Below are 25,729 nucleotides of genomic sequence, written 5' to 3'. Positions count from 1 at the left end.
TATTTCCAGGGCGTGATCCTTTTTTAGACCATTTATTTTTTGGGTCGCATCTATTTCTCAATTGGGCCTCAGCCTTTTTACAGTCCATTTCCTTAATTTTTAGTTTTTTCCCTATGAATATTATTTGGAAAATGCCCATTTTAGATGCCAAATACTATTAGGTCCCACTTGTCAGGTTCTAATTAAAGACAAACCAGGTTTCAATTTCCACACAATTATTTCAGTCAGAACAACAAAGAAATGAAAATTTTCAAACCACATGCCAATTTTGGCTAAGAGCACAATCTTTACATAATTCATCTCACCATTACATGTGATACTATCACAACATATAACTACTACAACTATACTACCGACTTTTTCACTTTTACTTTCAGGCTGGAGCTTCTTAAGTGAGAGGAAACACCATTTCTGGATATGTTCGTACAGGTTGAACGAAGGCACCTACCAATAAATCAAAAGAGTTAGAAACAAAATAAAAAATATATAGAAAGTAGCTAGGGACTAAATCATGAAGCATCTCTACATAGTCATTTTCAGAATGAGACATGTCATATGATTGCAATTTGGTACCAGAAATGACATCAAGAAATGCAAACAGATTTATGCACATAGTATCATGTTGTATCTCAGTTGTAAGAATACGAACAGATTCATGCACAAAAAGCTTTTGATCAAGCAAACAGCTAATTTATACTCAAGTATCAGTGACACATATGCTGAAGAGCAATGGTATGAACAATAATATCATTAGTATTAGCTCTGATGTGCATTTATTTGTCAATTGCAATTACACAAAACAGGATATAATGTTTCCTTGGTGCAGAACATACATGTTTGGCAAGGACAGAACTGGTCGACTACAAAATAAATAGGGAAACACAAACAAAGATGGCCCAGTAGGATACGAAGCAACTAGGCATTTTAACTGCTTAAAACCGCTTATGAGTTTGACAAGAAAAATATTAGCAGCACCATTTCCTAATATAACCGGTGAACCACAATAGAGTGTAATTAATGGCGAGTGCTGGCTGTACTGAATGCAAAACATGCATGGTCTAATCAAAGATCCGCTGCAGCCACGACATTGATCAACCTTCATTCAGTAGAGAACAACCTTGTAAACTACTGAAATTAAAACATTCTGGAGCAGAAGCTTACTTGAAGGGCAAAGAACTCGGTGTTGAGGTTCTGGGAGTTCTACAGGATGTGCACCACTTGCAGCCACATCTCAGGGTTATTTTGCAGATCCTGCAGTATCAGATCAACAACGCTCCTCTGAAACAAAGCAGCCCATTTTCAGTCAACATAAACCACATCAGTAGTAACACAACAGCAACACTGCAAACCCAGACCCATCTACGATAGCATGCAATCGGTTTCAAGGATGGAGAAGTAGAAACAACTGTTTAGAAAGGAAGCACATTTGACTGAAGTACCAATTTTCAGAGTTTGTATAGCATCATGAACAGGCAACTGTAAATCATATGTTACCACACTAGAATGCTATCTAGAAAGAAAGATACAAGGTAGGCGCCTATCATTTTGCATGTACACACACTAACAAAAACGAAACAAGCAGATTGGAAGGCTTGCTTCACATCCTATGCAGGGGCATCATCGTAAACAAAATTGTAGACAAACTAGGGTGGTGCTATTCTGTACCAAACAAAATTATTGGATCCATACAAAGTAAAGTAATTAGGCAGCCTTGAGGAACCCAAATCCATGGCTGCGAGATCGAATGAAACAAGGAGGGGAGAGGGGACGAAGGGGAGTTGGGTGGCTGGACGACGACGACGTGGATTTCGAGGTCCAGGTGGTACGGCAACGACTGTGGTGGCAGGGTGCGCCCCCTCCTGCTCCTCCTCCTCAAGCAGGACAAGGCCGGCGACTACACTGTGAGGAGAAGGCCCTCCTCTCCTCTCCAGGCGTCGTGTTGGTCGCTTGCCGGCATGGCCAACCTGCATAGACAAGACAAGAAGGGGTCAGGGGAGAGAGAGAGAGAGAGAGAGAGAGAGAGAGAGAACAAGAGAGTAGAGGAAGAGGGGAGGCACGAGCATCATATCAGGTATTGCATAAGTACATGTTATCATATCAGGTATTGCAAAGGACATCTAGGGACATATATAAAGCATCAGATTAATATAAGTTCTTCCATTATCAGAAAAGACCATGAAACAGACATTCTGAAACCAACTAAATTATAATATAATCAGAATACAAAGTAAACAGTCTGTAAACTGAAGGAAATATTATAGTGTGGATAATGAATTTAGATAAAGGGGTGCATTGCATCTCAAATCACATTTCTGTTGGTATATACAAATTTAGAACGGATCATCGTATAAATAACCTAGACATCTTTTATGCATCAAACATCATAACCATTAAACCAACATAATCTACACAAACAAGGACAGTCTAACATCAGGTATTTCTACTTGTGATACGATCACATAAGTAAATAACAGTGAATGACAAACGATCTGCACTTAAGATCGCACACACACCAACCAGCACCAAAAAAGAAAAGGGTAAATAACAATCTCACACTATTATCACTAGTGCACAGTTCTTCATAGAAGAAACACTGCCTAATACAGACCTACCTAGGAAATCAAAACATTGTAGGAATAGGTATATCCATATATTTTGAAGATGAACAACAGCAAATAGATATACTTACATGCACGCATGCAGTTTTAATTAATTAATTGAGCAGGAAACAAAGGCAATTGATATCCTTTCATTTTGATTGTCATTAGTACTCATACTTCATAATGCACAGCTAGAGATTAGGCGTCATCAAATTAATAACGAGGTCCAGTTACACAGCAAGTTTACCATCCAACCAAACACCCTCTTACAAGCAAAAATATATTCACTTACATACATTGTATTTGTAGTGCATAGGAATTTACAGAGCTCTCAAACAGAGCCAGCCGGAGTGGGAAGAGAAGGTAGGATGAACCTTGCGAGCAGTGGAGCAGCGGCGGCGGATCTGGGTTGCACGGCGGTGCATCACCTCATAGCGGAAGTCATCGAGGACGTCATCGGCGTGGTACACGACAGTCTTGAGGTCCACTCGCGGGGTCAGGCGGGCTGAGGTCGCGGATGTCTTCCTTGGTGGCGGGGGTCATGTTGATGCTAATGCTCTCCAGCAGCTCGATCACGTCCTTGTACACCTTGTCCTGCCCTTGCACAGACACCTCCTGTACCCACCCACCCAAACATTCATTCATTCAGCAGCAGCATCACCAAGTGTATGCATGCGTATGTAGCAGAGTAGAGGAGAGGATTCATGGAGGAGTACCTACCATCCGAATGGGTAGACGAAGGAGTATCCGGCCTTCCTATCGATGACCGGCATGAACTTACATCATCATTCAAGACTTCCACTTGTCACCACCGGCCTTGCCAATCTGCAATCCAAAGTAAGATGGTATGTCAAAAAATATGGCAGATCTTTATTATCCGAGTCTACAAACACCTGATATGTGCAAGATGTATGCTCATGTCCATCTGTATATGGATGAGTACCATGCTGCTAGGAAAGTACGAACTAATAACTAATATCTATATTATTTGGCAGTTTCTGTATGCTTAGGGAGAACTCCCGCCTCTGTAATGGGGGCCATGATACCTTTTGTCGGGCGGAAGCAGGCCTGAATTCCGCGAGTGCGGGGCGGCTCCCAGATCGCGAAATGGATGTGGGGAGAGGAGGGGGCTTGTACCTTTTCGTTCTTGAAGCGGGTGCAGATGTTGCCGAGCTCCTTGTCAACGCGGAGGCGCTCCTGCTCCTTGTTGTGGTAGTTGCGGATGTCGCTGAGGAAGACCGACAGCCCCTGCAGCTCGGACGGCGAAGGCCGGGCGTTGCGCCGGATTCTTGGCCAGCTCGAGGAGACGCTTGTGTGTGAGCGCGTCCTCCGCTCTCTCCACGTTCACATCCATTGCGTAGCTGCACACAAACCCGAAATGCCAAAATCAAGAATCATCACTCATCAGCACTGCCATGTCGCAGCCATCAGCGGGAGGGACCAGGAGGAGGGCAGGGCGCGTTACCGTGCGGGGAGGCGGTTGAAGTGGCTCCAGAGGTCATCGTCGAAGCCGGGGGCGCGCTCCTCGACGGCGTGGAGGCGCGCCAGCACCTCGGTTTAGACCTCCAGCTTGTGGTGGTGGTGTTGCTGCTGCTTCCTCGACTGCGCCCCCGCCCCTTCCAGCAGCACCAACTCGGATGAATGGGCGGCGCGATATGAGGAGAGGAGAGGAGAGGAGGGATGATGGGCAGCACGCGCTTGGAAGGAGTGGTGGTGGTGGCGGCACAAGGGAGGGGAAGGGAGAGAGGAGGGCGTGGGGGAGGCCATGGACGGCGGGGAGCTCCGCCGGAGGGAGGTGCTGGCCGCGATCTGGAAGGAAGGACGTGGCGGCTCTGATCTGGAAGGGGCAATCTGGAAGGGACGAGTGCTAGGGTTTGCGCTGGTGGGGAAGGGAGGGGATCGGGGAGCGAGGGAAAGAAAGGAGGCAGGGGGGTGGATGGAAATTGACCCGGAGGACATAGCTAGGGTTTCGGGGTTGGTGTGGATGGGTCGAGGACAGCCTTTGGATCCCCGACCGTCGGATGCATGATCCGCGTGATATGTCCACGGACCAATCAGAATGCAGTACGATTTTATGACCATCTAAATTGGTCGTAGTTGACTTAAAATAATGTGTTAAAATCATTTAAGCTACTTTATGATCTGAGAAATTCTAAAACAAATAGAAAACCTTCTCATTGTGTCACCAAAATTTGAACAAGTTTTCAGAAAAAATAATATGGAATAAGATAATTATCTTTAAAAAGATGTCGTCGGAAATGAGTTTTTTGCAAAAAAAAACATTTTCCCTTTTTGAGTGCCCAAAATGAGTTTTTTTTGTGAAGGACCTACAATATATTTATTGCAAAATTGCATAAAATCAATTTATAAACTATTAGGCCATATTTAATGCACAAATGACCAAATAGCTGGGTGTCAAAAGATTTTATCCACCTCTGATAAAAAAGACAAATTTCCGCTGATCCAGGTGGAAGCGGGTCAAATTTGAACTGTAGCTGCCTCATAGTTTGCTCTTTATTTTTTCCAAAAATTATTTCTAGGTACATAAGTATCTATTTAATCAGAGAAACATCAAAAGTTTTCCAAGATTCAACCACTAGCTAGGAACGGTTAAGCCCGCCGTTTTGACCGCATTTTGAAACGGGCATAAAAAAATCAAAAAAAAATCAAAAAATTGGAAAACCTTCGCATTATGTCATTATATGTGGCCAAGTTACCAGGAAAAATAATAAACTTGAAATACAGTAATTCTTTTAAAAAAGTATTCTCAGGACGTGCTATCATGTGTGGAGATCAATGCCTTTCAAGCCAAATGATCAATCTTATGGCCACATTCATGGCATAGTTTGTTCAAATGATCTCATATTGTGCACAAGGGTGCATATTGGAATGGCAAACAATGTTGCCTAAGGGAGTTTTCATTTTCTTTCCACGGAAAATTCGTTTTCCATTTTTCGAGTGCCCGAAATGAGTTTATTTTGTGAAGGACCTACAATATATTTATTGCAAAATTGGACCAAATCAATTTTCGAAAATACTAGGCCATATTTAATGCAAAATTGACTAAATGGTTGGGTTACAAAAGTTTTTATTCACCTCTCGTGAAAAGACAAATTTCCGCCGATTCAGCTGGAAACGGGTCAAATTTGAACTGTGGCTGCCTTATAGTTTGCTCTTTATTTTTTTTAAAAATCATTTCTAGGTACATAAATATCTATTTAATCATAAAAAAACACCCAAAAAATTCCAAGATTCCACCACTATCTAGGAACGGTCATTCCCGCTGTTTTGACCGCATTTTGAAACGGGCATAAAAAATTCAAAAAAAATCAAAAATTGCAAAACCTTCGCATTGTGTCATTATATGTAGCCAAGTTACAAGGAAAAATAATAAACTTGAAATACGACAATTCTTTTAAAAAAAGTGTTCTCAAAAATGAGCTATCATGTGTGGAGATTCAGGGCTTTCAAGCCAGATGATCAATCTTATAGCCACATTCATGGGATAGTTTGTTCAAATGATCTCATATTGTCCACAAGGGTGCATTTCGGAATTCTAGACAATGTTGCCTAAGGGAGTTTTCATTTTCTTTGCACGGAAAATACATTTTCCATTTTCCGAGTGCCCAAAATGAGTTTTTTTGTGATGGACCTACAATATATTTGTTGCAAAATTGGACCAAATCAATTTTCTAAAATACTAGGCCATATTTAATGCACAATTGACAAAATGGTTGGGTTTCAAAAGTTTTTATCCACCTCTCGTGAAAAAGACAAATTTCCACCGGTTCAGTTGGAAGCGGGTTAAATTTGAACTGTGGCTGCCTCATAGTTTGGTCTTTATTTTTTCCAAAAACCATTTCTAGGTACATAAGTATCTATTTAATCAGAGAAACACCAAAAAATTCCAAGATTCAACCACTAGCTAGGAACGGTCATTCCCGCCGTTTTAACCGCATTTTGAAACGGGTCTAAAAATTCAAAAAAATCAAAAAAATTGCAAAACCTTCGCATTGTGTCATTATATGTGGCCAAGTTACCAGGAGAAATAATAAACTTGAAATACGACAATTATTTTTAAAAAGTGTTCTCAGAAACGAGCTATCATTCGTGAAGATTCAGGGCTTTCAAGCCAGATGGTCAATCTTATGGCCACATTCATGGCATAGTTTGTTCAAATGATCTCATATTGTGCACAAGGGTGCATCTTCGAATTCTAAACAATGTTTCCTAAGGGAGTTTTCATTTTCTTTGCACGGAAAATACATTTTTCATTTTCCGAGTGCCCGAGATGAGTTTTTTTGTGAAGGACCTACCATATATTTGTTGCAAAATTGGGCCAAATCAATTTTCTAAAATACTAGGCCATATTTAATGCACAATTGACAAAATGTTTGGGTGTCAAAAGTTTTGATCCACCTCTGGTGAAAAAGACAAATTCCCGCTAATTCAGTAGGAAGTGGGTCAAATTTGAACTGCAGCTGCCTCATAGTTTACTATTTATTTTTTCCAAAAATCATTTATAGTTACATAAGTACCTATTTAATCATAAATACATGGTTTGGTGGTGATACGTCAAGGTTTGGGCGGTGGCCGAGGCCCCCAACTCTAGAGCGTGTAAACTCGCATGCCCGCCGCATGGTCACCGCATGACCGTGGCGTTGCCATGTGTTCTGGGCAGCCTAGGCATGTCTAGTGGGTTGGGCACTCCCCAGGTAGGTGCTAGGAAGAAAATTACAACATAAGATTCTCATGAGGAGACCGATCGATGCTCAAACATGAATTAGCAGCCAAGTGTTTGATTAGCGGTACGGGAAATGTACATGGCTAATGGGCGTGAGTTTGGCTGAGGATGATCAGTTACTAAGAAGACTGTCTTCACAAATTTTCAGCTCAAAAGGAGGAGCCTAGGTGGTAATTGCGTTGCAAACTACCACACTGGACATAAATACGAATGTTGAAGCTCGGCTCAAAATAATGAATGGATTGAGCTGGCATTTTGTGGAGGATGGTTATTTGGGCATAGGAAAGCACTATAGAAAATGGATACTATTTGGACATTTCAAAGTGGTACTTCCTTCACAAACTGTTGTTCCAAATAGAATAGGAAAATGAATATTTTTGAATTATTTTTGAACTAGGCAAGGAAGGTTTTTACATACTGGACGAAGATATGACCCAAAGAATTTATGAGATTTTTTGGGAATTTTGGGAATGACAGAAATATAGGTTGCTTCACAACCTAGGGTAAAAACTGCCACATGGACATGACACATAGGCAAAACTGATGAGGTGGCGCCTAGTCATAGCAACCCACCACAATTTACAAGGCTATGACCATCTATATTGGTCGTTAACAACTAGAAATAAGGCAGCGGACTAGCGCTGTTTGCTTTATGACCATTTCATGTAAAGAAATTACGACCTTTCTGACCAAAATGGTCGCAATGGTTTAGGGTTTGGAGCCCCCCGAACAGCTTTTGACAAACTGGTCTGAAATGGTCATAGATCTATGACCATTTCTTCCAGGGTCACTCACAGAAGGTCACTAGTTGACATATTTCTTGTAGTGAGAAAGCTATAGCAGTAAACTAAAACGATCAAGTGCTAAGCTAACAAAATGGGTCAAGTCAATCACATCATTCTCTAATGATGTGATCCTGTTAATCAAATGACAACTCATGTCTATGGTTAGGAAACATAACCATCATTGATTCAACAAGCTAGTCAAGTAGAGGCATACTAGTGACACTATGTTTGCCTATGTATTCACACATGTATTATGTTTCTGGTTAATACAATTCTAGCATGAATAATAAACATTTATCATGATATGAGGAAATAAATAATAACTTTATTATTGCCTCTAGGGCATATTTTCTTCACGGTCCACCTCGTTCCGCTGGAGCCAGGGGTGGTGAGCTCGGCTATGGCGCAGGAGGACCGCGAGGCGTGGGAGCGTCTCGAGGCCGAGGCTGCCGACGAGGCCTACATGTAAGAGCTCCGTTGGCAGCACCCGGAGATCTGGAGGTGGTGCGGGGGATCTTTGCTGGCGCGGAGGGCAGCGAGGTTATCATGCTCTCCTTCGATGATGAGGTCGAAGGTGGCGAGGGCGGCGGCGTGGAGGGCGGCGAGGTTATCACGCTCTCCTCTGTTGACGAGGTCGAAGGCGGCGGCGACGGCGGTGCGGAGGGCACCGAGGTGGGCCCTGAGGATGAGGAGATCAACATCGACGAGTGGAGGAGTGCCTTCCCCAACGACCCCGACGACGGTACTGGCTCGGACCCGGCTCGCGGCACACCGTACATGGTGAGGAAGGATTGGCTCAACCTCTACTTCGACCGAAAGTAGTTTAGCTTAGTTTAAATTTATGTTTTATGTTTGGTTATGCAAAACTATCTATGTTTATGCTTGAATTCATGCTACTTTCGGTTGAACCTTCTTTGAACTTGATCAAATTGAAGTTTACAACCTTAAGTTTAGGGGATCGAGTAGAAAAGGCCAAAAATTGCTGGAGTATATATACATATATATATATATCCACTAAGGGTTTTAGTCCTTTAATTTTTAGGGATTGCCTAGAGATGTCCTTATGACTTGTTTATTTCAGTTCTTCACAATGTGATGCTCTATATGTGCAACTATTTGCTGTGCAGTTCAGTTTCATCAATATCTGTTTCAACAATACCACTATGAATTACGATATTTGGTTGTTGTTAAGGATATTGCAGTTAACATGGCTTTTCGGTTCTTAATTATTGTTTAGCAACATGCATTGTACTGCATGACTAAATATGCAATCCCAGGCTACATAGCAACAGGGAAGAGTGTTACCTTAATGTTCTGATGATGTCTAGATATACATGTAATAAAATCTTATATAATGGGATGGATGGATTGTTGTACTACATCATTTTTCAATAGTTTTTAGCTTCTAATATTAACTTGGTGCTTTTAGGTACATATATCATTGCCAAAGATCCACAATTCGACCCTTTCTCCGTATGGGGCAACGAGATATTCATGAACCAGCATCAAGTGAGGAAACTGATAAAGATTGTTACTAAAATGGGTCAAAAGATGTCAATCGAACTATTTGTTTACACTTTATGCAAGACAACAGTGAACTGCAGGATGGTAAGTAAGAACCCTGTAGCCTTCTTTTTACTGCCCGTAATGAGTTGTGTTAGATGACAATATCTGAATCTTTTATCTTTTGAAGTGGATCCTGAAGCAGTTTACTCAAGATTACCTCTCAAACTACATGATTGGCGGCCGACCATCACAAGGGATTGGACTAGAGTCCTGCATGCCTTCTGCATCCAGGAGAGCACAATAGGGCCATTCCGCTTCACCTTGTTCAGCAACTGGAATATATGTTGCCTCTTTCTTTACCATCTGTAATAGTACAAGTATAGAACCCTGGTACATCATTCTTTATTTGGTGCTTCGGTAATTCTTAAACATATGTACCTGTGATTCGAATAATGCATTGGTTGTTTGAACCTGATGGATATGAATAAAGCTGTAGCCTACTTTCAAGTTTAAATTAGGTAAAATTTTAAATAGCAGCAATTAAATTAGGGCGAAATTATGTTGTGCAGGTCATTACGGCACACAAGATTGGTAAAACAGAAACGTTTGCGATATACACCATAATCTGAGATGGTTCACAGAGAGGAAACGTGTGCAAGCATGCGCACAGTTGCTGTTTGCAAAGCGTGTGTGATGTCAGACACTATCACATATGGTGCAGGAAAACTAAATGTGTGTGATTGTCTACCTATCGTACACGGTTTATAATCATGAACTGTTTATGATGTGCTCGGTATCGTAAATCTCCCGTGCCTAGAATCTTCCTAGAAAACTGCCGTGCCTGGGATCTGCCTGGTTTTAGGCAGAACCACAAAACTCCGACTATGATGGCAATGCGAGCACAAACGAGTGGCAAGGATGAAGAGTTTGGGATATTCGTGATATCGGAAACAGTTATACTGGGACAACTGTATGCATCAAGGCTCCCTATCCGCGACGGTTTCTGGGTCGTGTGGGAAGGACCCCCCTATCACCCACACTCACTTGGAGACAGTTCCATATGCCGTCGCGGAAAGGGGTTAAAAACCATTTGTTTAGGACCGATGCAGACCAGTGTGAGTTTTGGTTGAAGGAAGTTGGATTTCTTGGACATGTTATATCAGGAGAAGGTATAACAGTAGGCCCTACCAAGGTTCGGTCCATCACTGAGTGGTTGGCACCCACCTCAATGGGAGAGATCCGCAGTTTTCTGGGACTCGCGGGATATTACAGGAGGTTCATTGAGAATTTTTCCAAGATTTTGAAACCCATGACAGAGTTGTTGAAGAAGGACACCAAGTTTAAATGGACCGAAGATTGTGAAGCTAGTTTTCAAGAGTTGAATAAATGTTTGGTTACAGCCCTAGTGCTGATTCTTCCAGATATACGCAAGGATTTCCAAGTATATTGCGACACTTCTCTCCTAGGACTTGGAGGTGTAATTATGCAAGACAAAAGAGTTGTTTCATATGCCTCATGTCAGCTTCGACCTCATGAGTTGAACTATGCCACGCTTGAGTTGGAGTTAGCAGCCGTAGTGCATGTGCCCAAGACCTGGAGACATTTTCTTATTGGAAACCTTTGTCATGTATATACAGACCATAAGAGTTTAAAGTATATCTTCACACAGAAGGAGTTGAATCTCAGGAAGAGGAGATGGTTGGACCTCATAAAGGATTATGATATGAAGCTGCATTATCATCCAGGAAAGGCCAATGTCGTAGCAGATGCTTTGAGCCGCAAGAGTTATGTCAATACCCTCGTAAGCGGAGGATTGCCGCAGGAGTTAGTCGACGATCTCAAGGAACTTTGTTTGGAGATAGTTCCAAGAGGTTTTGTTGCAACAATGGAGGTTCAATCTACATTATTGGGAAAAATTCGAGAAGCTCAGAAGGATGATAAGGAAATTGTTGAGATAAAGGAGAAAATGAGCAAAGGCAAGGCCAAAGGTTTTCATGAGGATGAGCATGGAACTTTATGGTTTGAGGATCGTGTTTATGTGCCTAATGACCCAGAGATCAGGAAGTTAATACTTCAGGAGGCTCACGACTCGCCATACTCTATTCACCCCGGAAACACCAAGATGTATTTGGATTTGAAGGAACGTTTCTGGTGGACAGGTATGAACAAGGATATCGCCGAGTATGTAGCAGTATGTAATGTATGTCAGAGAGTGAAGGCAGAACACCAGAAGCCACCGGGATTACTACGGCCTATGCCGATACCCGAATGGAAGTGGGACAAGCTTGGCATGGAATTCATCACCGGATTACCCAGGACATGATCGGAATATGGTTCTATCTGGGTAGTAGTTGATCGCTTGACCAAGGTAGCTCACTTTATCCCGGTGAAAACCATGTATACAAGTGCGAAGTTGGCCAAGATATACATGACAAGGATCATATGTCTGCATGGAGTTCCGAGGACCATCGCATAAGATAGAGGGACACAGTTTACCTCGAAGTTTTGGAATCAACTACACCAGATTTTGGGTACCAGGCTAGAGTTCAGTACAGCCTTTCATCCGTAGACAGATGGACAAACCGAGAGAGTCAACCAGATTCTGGAGGACATGTTGAGAGCTTGTGCGCTAGATTATGGATCTAGTTGGGATGAAAAGTTGCCTTATACGGAGTTCTCCTACAACAACAATTATCTGGAGCTTTGTATGGGAGAAGGTGCAGGACACCGTTGATGTGGGATGAAGTAGGAGACCGTCAGTTGTTCAGACCAGATTTGATCAAAGAGTCTGAAGAGAAGGTTAAGTTGATTCGTGATAGACTGAAGGTAGCTCAGTCCAGGCAGAAGAGTTACACCGATACAAAACGCAAGGACGTAGTTTATGAAATTGGAGGCCGAGCATATCTTCGTGTGTCACTACTGCGAGGAGTGAAACGATTTGGACTTAAGGGGAAGTTAGCCCTGAGATTTGTAGGACCGTACCGAGTTTTGGAGCGTATGGTAGAGGTTGCCTACAAGTTGGAGCTACCCGAAGGATTGTCAGGAGTACATGATGTGTTTCATGTTTCCCAGTTGAAGAAGTGCCCTGCTGAGATAGCCGATATTCCTCTAAGAGATACAATGCCCCTAGAGGCAGTAAAATTGGATAGTGATCTAACCTGCAAGGAGAAACCCATCAAGATTCTTGAGTTTGCCAGCTGAGTTACCCGCAGCAAGGTTATCAAGTTCTGCAAAGTTCAGTGGAGCCACCATACCGATGATGAAGCCACCTGGGAGCGAGAAGAATACCTACGGAAAGACCACCCACACCTATTTTCTAGCCAACCCGAATCTCGAGGGCGAGATTCATCTTAAGGGGGGTAGGTTTGTAACATCCCAATTTTCAATTTGGAATGTTATACATAGGTCATCATATGCATTCCATATTTTATTTGCATTTTGGTTGTGATCCTAGAAATCTTAAGCAACTCAAGGACCCAAGGAGAGAGTTGGAGGTTTCACATATATTCATATTTGAATTTTCTCAAATTTGAAAGGAGGATCAAATTTGATTTTAATATTTTTCTCTCAATTATTTCCAATATTAAAAATAAAAGAGAGAAAATAACATGACTTCTTCAAAAGAGAGCAATATTGGAGAAGAAATTTTAAAATCAAATTAAATTCTATTTGGATTTATTTGCTATTTTATTTGAATTAGAAAAATATGCATTTTTGAATAATTGCATTTTTAGGCCAGAAAAATGTTCACCTTGTTCTAAATATTAGACTTAGACGGCCGTGAAAATTGTTTCTGGTATTTTTAGAATTGTTTTATATTTTATTAGGATTTTTCTTTCGGGAAAAAATTATTTGTTTTAAAAAAGTTTCGGACCGACCGGGCCGAAGGCCTAGCCGGCCCACCAGGCCGCGCCGCTGCCTTCCTCCCGGGCGGGAGGTTTCCCGCCGCCGCACAGACGCCGAGGGAGTCCGAGCCACGCTCCCATCATGCCACCCCCTCACCCAAGGCAGCCACCGCCCTGCCCCCCTTTAAAGCCGGACCCCCCCTCTCTCCTCACCACCGCCGCCTCCACCGCAAGCTGCTGCCACCGCTGCTGCGCCGCCTTGTGTGGCTGCCCGCACCGCCCTCTGCCCCGCCTGATGCCGTGCCGCTGCCCGCAGCCCCGCACCGCTGTCCACCGGAGCCGCCGTCTTGCCGGAAACCGCCGCCTCCCCCGCCGGTTTTCGTTAGTTTTTAGGTAAAACCCTAGATCGGTTTTTTTAGGTTTCGTCAGTTTATCTTTTTCGGTTCAACGGTTTTAGATTGGTTTTTTAGGGTTCGCTAGTTAGCGAACGTTCTTTCGTTAGGATTTTCTTTTTATTTTATTTTCAGCCAGAGACCTATTCGCGAATACTTTTATCATAGATTAGTCCCTGATATTCAAACCCTCGCAACTTTTTTTTGCTTGTTCGCCCAACTCCAGTGAAACCAACGCCAAAATCTTCGTCTTGTTCCCCTCTTTCAGATAATCAACTTGAACATGGTTTTGACAAATTAAAATTTGGTTTGTAGAAGTTTTGAATTCGAACTTCTTTTGATCGTAGTTTGAGTTCCGTAGCTCCGATTCGATTGATTCTCTTTGCAAATCTCTTTAGTTGAACTTTTAGTTTGGCTATTTTCATTTGAGTTTTACCCTTGGATCTTATGCTGGAGTGCTTTTGTATGCTATAGGTTGTTCACGATAGAGTTTTCCGGAGTGCGAAGCGTGCTACTACGAGTCACTAGGTTTTTCAGATCATCAGCAAGGCAAGTAACACTTTGATCATACCCATTGTTACCCAGTTTTTATGCATTAGTTTCAATCCCCAAACATTGCATGAGTAGGAACTGTTTAACATGTGGGTATTCAGGAAGTAGTTGACGAGGTAGAACCTATCGTCTTTATTTCAAACCCTAGGAGTTACTTCTATGTTATGCTATTATTGCTATGCTATGCTCGTAGACGTGGTTTGGGTTTGAGAGATCCATGACAGATGAGAGAGTTTTAGCTAATGGTTAAACTTAAGGTGGCTACTTTAATACATATCTAGGTGCATTGGTTGAGGCACCCTGGAGCACCCAGTGGTTGTCTGGGCACCTGGAGCAATCTAGCGTTGTCCTGGGATATCACGGAGTACCTGTGCGATCATCCTATGGAGAGCCACCCAGGCTCAAAGGGATCATAAAATTTATTCATGCTGGAAACTGCCGTGTGCAGCCACAAGCCATTATGGGCTCTGGCATAGTTGAGTAAGTTGTGTGACCTCTTTCAGTGGTAGGCTAGAAGATGTAGGGGATGTAGGTGGTACTGTCTACCCAGAGTAAAGAGTAAGTGCTTTTGAAAGACTGTGTCTCGGTCATCCGTTTCTCAAACACCATGTAGTGCGATAAATACAACGGAGGAGATCGAGTCTTCTGGGGAAAAGTGCGCAAACCTCTGCAGAGTGTATAAACTAATCATGGTTAGACGGGTCCCCGGTTATGGACATCTTGAGTATCTGGTATTTGAATTATTGATTTGATCTCATCACTCTAATTAATTAATTTGTTGGGCTGATGATTATTAATTTGGGATTGAGTTGGAGGAACCTTCTCAATGTTTTCAACAAACTTTGTAGTTAAAATAAAATATATTCCTTTGTAGTAGGAAAAAACTAGCTTTCTGCAAAAATAACCATAGAGCCTCCACCAGCCAAATATGCATAAAGTTATAGTTGTTTCAAGTTCATTGCTCTATTGTGTTATTTTGCCAGCATATTCCGTGTGCTGACCTACACAGGCTGCAACGTATTATGTTGCAGAGTTTTCAGACGAAGATTAAGGTGCGCTAGGTCGTTTTCGTGCACTTAGCTATGCCGTTGGAGTTGATGGACTCATTTACCTTCGAAGCTTCTGCAGTTATCTTATTTAGATGGCCTTCGGCTATATTATTGTAATAAGTACTCTCTTTGAGACTTTCGATATAATAAGTGTGTGATTGCACTTTGTTATAAATCCTCGAGTAATGTGTGTGTCAGCATTATCGATCCAGGTATGACACTTATACACAGAGATTTGACCGTTTGAGGTCAGATCACTACAGGATTGTATCAGAGAACACGCTGACTGTAGGACGCGACCACTAAGATGAGCCATAGGACACTCTTCTCTACTCATTTCTGACTCTTCTCCACTTTCCACTCTATAGATGACGGACCCAAGGAACATGTTTGCTCAACTGGATGAAAACACCCCTTTTGGACGACACTTGAAGGAGGCCACTAAGTACCTGAGCATTGGAATACCAAGCTTCACCGGGCCCTACACCGCCACTCTACCGGAAGAAGAGCGCTGGACAATTCAAGTACATGTTCCAGGAAGGACGTTCACACCAGTTACTGAGCCCATAGAGTTTTCCTTTGATGCAGCAACCTGGAGTCTAGGAAAGAGCATGGCGGCTTACATCGCCATGGGACGCATCGGCGAAGTTTAGCACAAGGATCTTAAGGACACTATCTACCAGATATTTGGACACCGAGATGAGCAAGGGGAGATGATTTGCACCAAGAAGGACAAGTCCATTACAGCCTACATCCAGGAGTTGAACCAACACAATCGTCATCAGGAGAACCAGATGTGCGCCACTGATACGTCTCCAATGTATCTATAATTTATGAAGTATTCATGCTATTATATTATCCATATAGGATGTTTTATATGCATCTATATGCTATTTTATATGATTTTTGGGACTAACCTATTACCCTAGAGCCCAGTGCCAATTTCTGTTTTTCCATGTTTTTGAGTTTTACAGAAAAGGAATAGCAAACGGAGTCCAATTGACCTGCCAATTTTTGAGGATTTTTTATGGACCAAAAGAAGCCCCAGAGTAAAAGAGTTGGGCTGGAAGTGTCCCGAGACGTCCATGAGCGTGGGGGGCACACCCTACCCCCCTGGGCGTGGGCCCCTATCTTGTGGATGACTCGGAGACCCCCCTGACGTAAAATCGACGCCAAAAATTCCTATAAATATAGGAACCTCTAGAAAATAACGTAGATCGGAAGTTCCACTGCCGCAAGCCTCTGTAGCCACGAGAAATCAATCTAGGCCCTCTGTGGCACCCTGCCGAAGGGGGCCATCATCACAAGAGGGCATGGAGGAGGATCCCGGAGGGGCCATCATCGTCATGAAGGCCAATGACCAGAGGGAGAACCTCTCCCCATCCAGAGGGGAGGCCATGGATGAGGAAGCACAAGCGGGAGAACCTCTCCTCCTCTCCCTCGGTGGCGCCGGAGTGCCATCGGGAGGGGAATCATCACCGCGGTGATCGTCTTCATCAACATCACCATCATTATCATCATCCCCATCTCTTTTAAACGGTCCACTCTCCCGCACCCTGCTGTAGTCCCTACTTGAACATGGTGCTTTATGCCACATATTATGATCCAATGATGTGTTGCCATCCTATGATGTTTTGAGTAGATATCCTTTGTCCTTAGGTTGATTGATGATCTAGATTGGTACGAGTTGTATGTTTTATTTTGGTGCTGTCCTATTGTGCCCTCTGTGTCGCGGAAGCGTGAGGGATTCCTGCTGTAGGGTGTTGCAATACGTTCATGATTCACTTATAGTGGGTTGCTTGAGTTACAGAAGCATAAACCCGAGTAAGGGGGTTGTTGCGTATGGGATAAAGGGGACTTGATATGTTAATGCTATGGTTGGGTTTTACCTTAATGATCTTTAGTAGTTGCAGATGCTTGCTAGAGTTCCAATCATAAGTGAATATTATCCAAGAAGAGAAAGTATGTTAGCTTATGCCTCTCCCTCATATGAAATTGCAATGACGACTATCGATCTTATTAACAATTGCCTAGGACAATTCCGCACACCGATCCAACATTATTCCACACTCGCTATTTATAATATTTAGTAATATATTCTAACTTTATGATAACAGCCCCTACTTTTATGTTTTAGCTCTCCAATATCATGCAAAATTATCCTCTTCATACCCACAACGTAGTTTTATTTCTCGTTTCTAGTTGGAAGCAAATGTTCGGTCTACGTATAGTCGTGTCAGTGGCAGATAGGGCTTGAGAGAATATGGATCTTAACTTTAGCTCCTTGTGGGTTAGACACTCCATACTTATCACTTCCACCATTGGGAATTGCTACGATGATTCCCTGCACTTGGTGATTATCAAGCTCTCTTCTAGCGTCGTTACCGGGGAGCAATAGCGTGGGGTTGATATTCTCATGTGTTCTTGTTTGATTTCTTCACTAAGTATATTTTTTCCTTTTTGTTTCGGTTTAGTTGTGGGTGAAACATTACAAAAAAAATTAAGAATGAAAATACAAAAAAAAAATTACTTGCCTCTCATGCCTAAAAAGTTTTTCAATAAGAGAAGTGATTGGAAGATTATGCATTGAAGAAATGAGGTCGACCTTGAGCACTTGCGTCCATGCTCATGGAAACATTGTAAAAAAATTCATGGAAGATTCTCTGAAAATAATTACCCCTTGTATATATCCATTGTATTGTAAAAATAATGTGCCAAGACTTGGTTTTAGGATGATTAGATTGCTTGTTTACTATGTACAGTACAAAAACAGAAACTTTGGCTATAGCGTGTGATTTTACATTTTTTACTAGAAAGTCAAAAAGGTCTGAAACTTTTTGAAAATTACTTCTGTACAATTTTTTAAAATTTTCATACATTTTTAGAATTTTTTGGAGTTACAAAAGTTTACTAAACTTCCAGATTACTACAGACTGTCCTGTTTTTGACAGATTCTGTTTTCTATGTATTGATCGCCTATTTTGATGAATCTGTGGATAGTATCAGGGTGTATGAACCATGGTGAAGTTACAGTAGATATAGTTCTAATATGAAATTGGAATGAGTGTGCAACGGTACCTAAAGGTAGTGATTTGCTTTATTATACTAACGGATCTCACAAAGTTTTTGTTGAAGTTTTGTGTGGATGAAGTGTTTGAAGATCGAGGAGCTATCAATATGAGAAGAATAAGGAGAGGCAATAGTTCAAGATTGGGGATGCCCAAGGCACCCCAAGTAAATATTCCAAGTATACTCAAGCATCTAAGCTTGGGATGCCCCAGTTGGCATCCCATCTTTCTTCTTCAACAAATATCAGTATACCTCGTTTTTTTTGTTCACATGATTTGCGTCCTTTGTGTTCTTATTTTTCTTTAAGAACCATGCTAGTATGAGATAGCCCTTCATTGATTTATAGAATTCTTCATGTGCTTCACATATATGTTTTAAGTATGATCTTATAGAATTGCCCTTAGTGCTTCACTTAAATCTTTTGAGTATCGTTTTATAGAATGCTTCGTGTGCTTCACTTATATATTTTGAGCTTGGATATTGGTTAGTCTATATTAATTGTAGAATGCTCCATAAACTTCACTTATATCTTTTGGAGTATGAATAATGCTATCATCTAAAGCGGGTTTGGAAGTGTGTCAACTTTAGTTAGTAATGATTCCACTATTTCGAATGAGAAGAATTTTGCTTATGTGGAGACTAGTAAAATTTCTATGCTCTTAGATCATGAAAAGAATGCTTTATGTGATGGTTATATTGTTGAACTCATTCATGATGCTACTGAAAATTAATATGAGGGAGGAATACATGTTTGTGGGAGTTGCAATAATATCAAGTTTCCTCTCTATATGCTTAAAGTTTTGAAGTTATACTTGTTTTTCCTTCCTATGCTAGTTGATCCTTGTTCATATAAATTGTGTGCTCACAAAATCCCTAGGCATGGTAATTGGGTTAGGTTTAAATCTTCTAGTCATATTATTCATGATGCTCTCTTTATGTTTCAATTCTTATATTTTATGCGAGCATCATTGAAATCATCATGCCTAGCTAAAAGGCATTAAAGAAAAGCGTTCGTTGCGAGACAACCCAGTATTTACCCTTACTGTTTTTGTGTGTTTACATAATTAAACTACTGTAGTAATCATGTTTTATAGCTTTTTTTTCAATAAAGTGCCAAGTAAGAACTTTGGGAAGACTTGGGTGAAAGTTATTGTGATCTTGCTGTAAAAAACAGAAAATTTGCGCTCATGATTTTAGCTGCCATTTTTTTACATAAGAGTGCTTTGGTGTTGATTATTTTTTCAGAAGATTAATAGACAAATTCCTCATGTCCACCAATTTATTTCATAATTTTTTGAGTAGCAGAAGTATGGTTTCTTTTCAGATCATTACAGACTGTTCTGTTTCTGACAGATTCTGTTTTCATTGCATAGTTTGCTTGTTTTCCATTTTCTATGGCTTGTATTTCTCAATATAAATTGTAGAAATGATATGGTACAGTAGGAATTGTGTGAGGAAAATTATGAACCTTGTCTTTAACGGTACCAAAGTGAATGGTTTACTCTTTATCATACTAACCTATCTCACGAAGTTCCTTTAAGTTTTGTGTGATTGAAGTTTTCAAGCTTTGGGCGAGATATGGATATGAGGAGAATAAGGAGTGGAAAGACCCTAAGCTTGGGGATGCCCAAGGCACCCCAAGGTAATATTCAAGGAAGACTCAAGCGCCTAAGCTTGGGGATGCCCCGGAAGGCATCCCCTCTTTCGTCTTCAAAACTATGGCTATACCTTACTCGGAGCTATAATTTTATTCGTCACATGATATGTGTTTTGCTTGGAGCTTATTTTCAAATTTACTTGCTGTTTGAATAAAATTATTGGATATAAAATCTTTAATGAAAAAGAATCCTCTCATGGCTAGTTAATTATTTGACTACTCAGTGTTCTCCACTTATATCTTTTTGGAGTAGTTTGTCATTTACTCATGTGCTTCACATATATTCTATGAGTAAATGGTTGAACGATTTGAATATCATAAATCTGAATTTATATACGTTTCATATGCTTATAACATGGGGAGTAATGGCTTCACACATAATAAGTATAGGTAGTAAACCTATTGAAAGTTAGCAAATGCAGAATTGGTCACTTGAACAATTCATGAAAGAATATTGAAGGAAGAGAGATTTCACATATAAATATACTATCTTGGACATCTTTTGCAATTGTGATCACTCATTAAAATATTACATGCTAAAAAGTTGATGTTGGACAAGGAAGACAACTTAATGGGTTATGTTTTCCTATATCTGAAACGTTATATTGTCTTGGATCACCCAACATGTTGAGCTTGCCTTTCCCCCTCATGCTAGCCACATTCTTTGCACCAAGTAGATATACTACTTGTGCTTCCAAATACCCTTAAACCCAGTTTTGCCATGAGTCCACCATACCTACCTATGGATTGAGTAAGATCCTTCAAGTAAGTTGTCATGTTGCAGGCAATAAAAATTGCTCTCTAAATATGTGTGATCTATTAGTGTGGAGAAAATAAGCTTTATACAATCTTGTGATATAGAAGCAATAAAAGTGACGGACTACATAATAAAGGTCCCTATCACAAGTGGCAATATAGAGTGACGTTCTTTTGCATTAAGATTTTGTGCATCCAACCATAAAAGCACATGACAACCTCTGCTTCCCTCTACGAAGGGCCTATCTTTTACTTTTATCTTCTACCCTTATACAAGAGTCATGGTGATCATCACCTTTCCCTTTTTACACCTTTTCCTTTGGCACGCCCTTTCTGTTGGAGCGATACGGATATATATATATATATATATGTATCACTTGGATGTAGGTTTTCATAAATTATTATTGTTGACATTACCATTGAGGTAAAAGGTTGGGAGGCGAAACTATAAGCCCCTATCTTTCTCTATGTCTGATTAAAACTTTGAACCCATAAATATCACATGAGTGTTAGCAATTATGAAAGATTAAATGATAGTTGAGTATGTGGAGTTTTCTGAATCAAAGCTCTTGCATAGACCCTTCCCGAAAATAAGATGAATTGCAATTGTTTGATGACTAAGAGCACGGTTTGTTAGTTTTCAAGAAAGTTTATGATCTATACTTTAACATGTGAATAGCTTGTTACTTGATCATGAGAAGTTAAATGAGATGAGCTACTGTTATGACATATAATGATCCTAGAAAAAGGTGATTGAAATTATCATTGATCAAACTTGTGCACTTGCTAGCATTTTAACTTCATAAGTTATTTCTTTTATCATTTACCTACTCGAGGACGAGCAGGAATTAAGCTTGGGGATGCTGATACGTCTCCAATGTATCTATAATTTGTGAAGTATTCATGCTATTATATTATCCATCTAGGATGTTTTATATGCATTTATATGATATTTTATATGATTTTTGGGACTAACCTATTAACCTAGAGCCCGGTACTAGTTTATGTTTTTTCCTTGTTCTTGAGTTTTACAGAAAAGGAATACCAAAAGGAGTCCAAATGACCTACCAATTTTTGTGGATTTTTTATGGACCAAAAGAAGCCCCCAGAGTAAAAGAGTTGGGCCAGAAGAGTCCCGAGCCGTCCACGAGGGTGGGGGCGCGCCCTACCCCCTGGGCGTGGGCCCCTGTCTCGTGGACGACTCGGAGACCCCCTCACGTGAAACCGGCGCTAAAATTCCTATAAATACAGAAACCTCCAGAAAATAACCTAGATCGGAAGTTCCGCCGCCACAAGCCTTTGTAGCCACAAGAAATCAATCTAGGCCCTCTCTGGCACCCTGCCGGAGGGGGCCATCATCACCGGAGGGCATGGAGGAGGATCCCGGAGGGGCCATCATCGTCATGAAGGCCAAGGACCAGAGGGAGAACCTCTCCCCATCCAGGGGGAGGCCATGGAGGAGGAAGCACAAGGGGGAGAACCTCTCCTTATCTCTCTCGGTGGCGCCGGAGTGCCATCGGGAGGGGAATAATCGCCGCGGTGATCGTCTTCGTCAACATCACCATCATCATCATCATCCTCATCTCTTTTACATGGTCCACTCTCCCGCACCCCGCTGTAATCCCTACTTGAACATGGTGCTTTATGCCACATATTATGATCCAATGATGTGTTGCCATCCTATGATGTTTTGAGTACATGTCCTTTGTCCTTGGGTTGATTGATGATCTAGATTGGTATGAGTTGTATGTTTTATTTTGGTGCTGTCCTATTGTGCCCTCCATGTCGCGCAAGCGTGAGGGATTCCCACTGTAGGGTGTTGCAATACGTTCATGATTCGCTTATAGTGAGTTGCTTGAGTGACAGAAGCATAAACCCGAGTAAGGGGTTGTTGTGTATGGGATAAAGGGGACTTGATATGTTAATGCTATGGTTGGGTTTTACCTTAACGATCTTTAGTAGTTGTGGATGCTTGCTTGAGTTCCAATCATAAGTGCATATGATCCAAGAAGGGAAAGTATGTTAGCTTATGCCTCTCCCTCATATGAAATTGCGATGATGACTATCGGTCTTGTTAACAATTGCCTAGGACAGTTCCGCACAGTGATCCATCGTTATTCCACACTCTCTATTTATAATATTTAGTAATATATTCTAGGGACAATTCCATTTCTCCCCCTAACTTGAGCCACCAAATGGCATTTGCCCCTAATTTTCAGGTATGCTTAAAAATACCCCTCTTCCGTCAAGTCACCTTATAGAAATGCCCTTTTGTGCCGTTACCGTCCGGTCAAAGGAGTTTGACCGTCTGGTGAACAGTAATTTAAAAAAATAGCAAAAAAAGTCAAAAGTCAAATTTTTTGGATCGAAGATACTCAAGGGAGCAAGATGCGTGCAAATTTTGGCACAGTTTGGACATTCCAGCAGCTCGTGTCAAAGGAAAAACTTTAAAATGTACGTTGTGAACAGTAAATTCAAAAAAATAGCAAGAAAGTTCAAAAAAATATGATTTTTTTTGGCATCAAAGAGGCTGGGGTGCGCAAGGTGCGTGCAAAATATTTGTTTTGTTTCGACACTGTAGGAGCTCGTGGAGAAAAAACAAATTTGGCGCAGAAAGAAACTTTGAAAAATGCACTATTTTGTTTTTTTGCTAGAGAACCTCGTACGTCATTTGATCACAAAATTTTGCAAGCGCCTTACGCACCCAAGCCTCTTTGATGCCCAAAAAAATCATATTTTTTAAAATTTTCTTGCTATTTTTTTGAATTTACTATTCACAACGTATATATTTATTTTTTTCCTTTCCCACGAGTTCCTGGGATGTCCAAACAGCGCGAAAATTTGCATGCACCTTGCGCCCTTGAGTATCTTCAATCCCACAAAATTTCATATTTTTAAATTTTTTTTGCTATTTTCTTTCGAATTACTGTTCACCATGTTACTATTCACTAGATGGTCAAAGCCCTTCGACCTGACGGCAAGGGCATTTATATAAGGTGACTTGATGGAAGAGGGGTATTTTTGAGCATACTTGAAAATTAGGGGCAAATGCCAGGTGGTGACTCAAGTTAGGGGGAGAAATGGAATTGTCCCTATATTCTAACTTTATGATAACAGCCACTACTTTTATGTTTTAGCTCTCCGATATCATGCAAAATTATCCTCTTCATACCCACAATGTAGTTTTATCTCTCATTTCTAGTTGGAAGCAAACATTCGATGTACGTAGAGTCGTATCAGTGGCAGATAGGGCTTGAGAGAACATTGATCTTACCTTTAGCTCCTTGTGGGTTCGACACTCCATACTTATCACTTCCACCATTGGGAATTGCTACGATGATTTCCTGCACTTGGGAATTATCAGCCAGCATGAAGGTCATGACCCGGAACATGGAGCTAGAAGAGGAACTCAAGTCTACACGCGATGGATATGAAGAAGAAATTGCAATACTACTGGAGAAGAATGAAGACTTGAAGAAGCTAGGAATTTTCATGGGAGATCCCGCACGAGAGGAGGACAACCACCCAGAAGACTACATCATCCTCGACGACACCGACTCCGACCCCGATAGTGATGATGATTATGAAGACGAAGCTGGAGCAGATATCATGGAGTCTTCCTCCAATCAAAATTTCTAGTCGACCACCATATTATCAATAGTATCCCCCATGTATATAGTAGTAGTCTGAGTATTTTGTAATGGTGGTTATATCAATTGTATGCCCTTGTTTGAATTGAGTGCTGTGATATGAATGTGTTTATCTCATGTGCATATGGGTAGTGATTTCTCTTTAGACCTCACTCTATTCTAATCTCTCCCCTCTAAACCTACCATATGCCTTCGAGATGTGACCCCGGATTTGTCTTCCCACCGGAGCTCACTCAGTTGATCCAACAGCAGAATTCCTTGATGCAGCTACTAGTCCAGAACCAAGGAAACAACAACAACAATAAAAACCCACCGCCACCACCAGCAGTTAACAACTTAGCCCATTTTCTGAGGTTGAATCCGCCGGCGTTTTCTAGTAGCACTGAGTTGATTGTTGCTCATGACTGGCTCCGCGGGATTGGAAGGGAGCTGACCACCGCAGGTTGCACAGGTGCTGAGAAGGTGCGCTTTTTCGCACATCAATTGGATGGACCTGCAGCCTCATGCCGGGAGAATTAAACGACCACTTTTCCCATAGCCAATGTCACATGGGATCAGTTTCAGCAAGCTTTCCGCACAGCACATGTCTCAACTAGAGCTATGAGCATGAAGACGCATGAGTTTCGCAACTTATGCCAGGGAAATCGTACTGTGGGGCAGTACGTGGATGAGTTCAGCAAGTTAGCCCACTATGGCCCAGATGATGTGGCAACAGATGCCGCGAAGCAGGAGAAGTTTATGGAAAGGTTGAATGATGAGCTGAGTATGCAGTTGATGGTGGCAACATTAAATAACTACCAGGAGTTGGTAGACAGGGCCCTCATAATTGAAGGCAAGCAGCATTAGATAGAGAGCCTCAAAAGGAAGTATGGACAGGGGAAGTATAATTCTGGAGCTCAGCAGAAGCCTCGTTTTACCCCGAACTCGGGAGGACATACCCATCATAACCATGGAGGCCACACTCACAATGGAGGGAGTTTGCATAACCATAGTGGCCCCAAGAATGGGAATGGGAATGGGGGAAACAACAGTCAGAACTGTTCCAACCCAGCGACACCCGCCAGGAAGGATCTAAGTGACATTACTTGTTTCAAGTGCGGGAAGAATGGACACTACACCACTGA

At 41.5% G+C, this 25,729-nt stretch overlaps 1 long non-coding RNA gene across 1 annotated transcript; it reads right to left on the bottom strand.

Annotated features, from left to right (window-relative positions):
* Positions 1-241: 241 nt before the first annotated feature.
* Positions 242-4,489, bottom strand: LOC119353723. The gene is made up of 6 exons (XR_005170500.1): positions 4,066-4,489; positions 3,738-3,961; positions 3,321-3,425; positions 2,975-3,215; positions 1,162-1,964; positions 242-444 (listed from the first exon to the last, which is right to left on the bottom strand). It is a non-coding gene; the product is annotated as an uncharacterized LOC119353723 (long non-coding RNA).
* Between the last annotated feature and the right edge of the window lie 21,240 nt (positions 4,490-25,729).

The sequence above is a fragment of the Triticum dicoccoides genome, chromosome 2A, assembly GCF_002162155.2.
Source record: "Triticum dicoccoides isolate Atlit2015 ecotype Zavitan chromosome 2A, WEW_v2.0, whole genome shotgun sequence".
NCBI classification, from domain to species: Eukaryota; Viridiplantae; Streptophyta; class Magnoliopsida; order Poales; family Poaceae; genus Triticum; species Triticum dicoccoides.
This window is presented reverse-complemented; position numbering and strand designations above follow the sequence as displayed.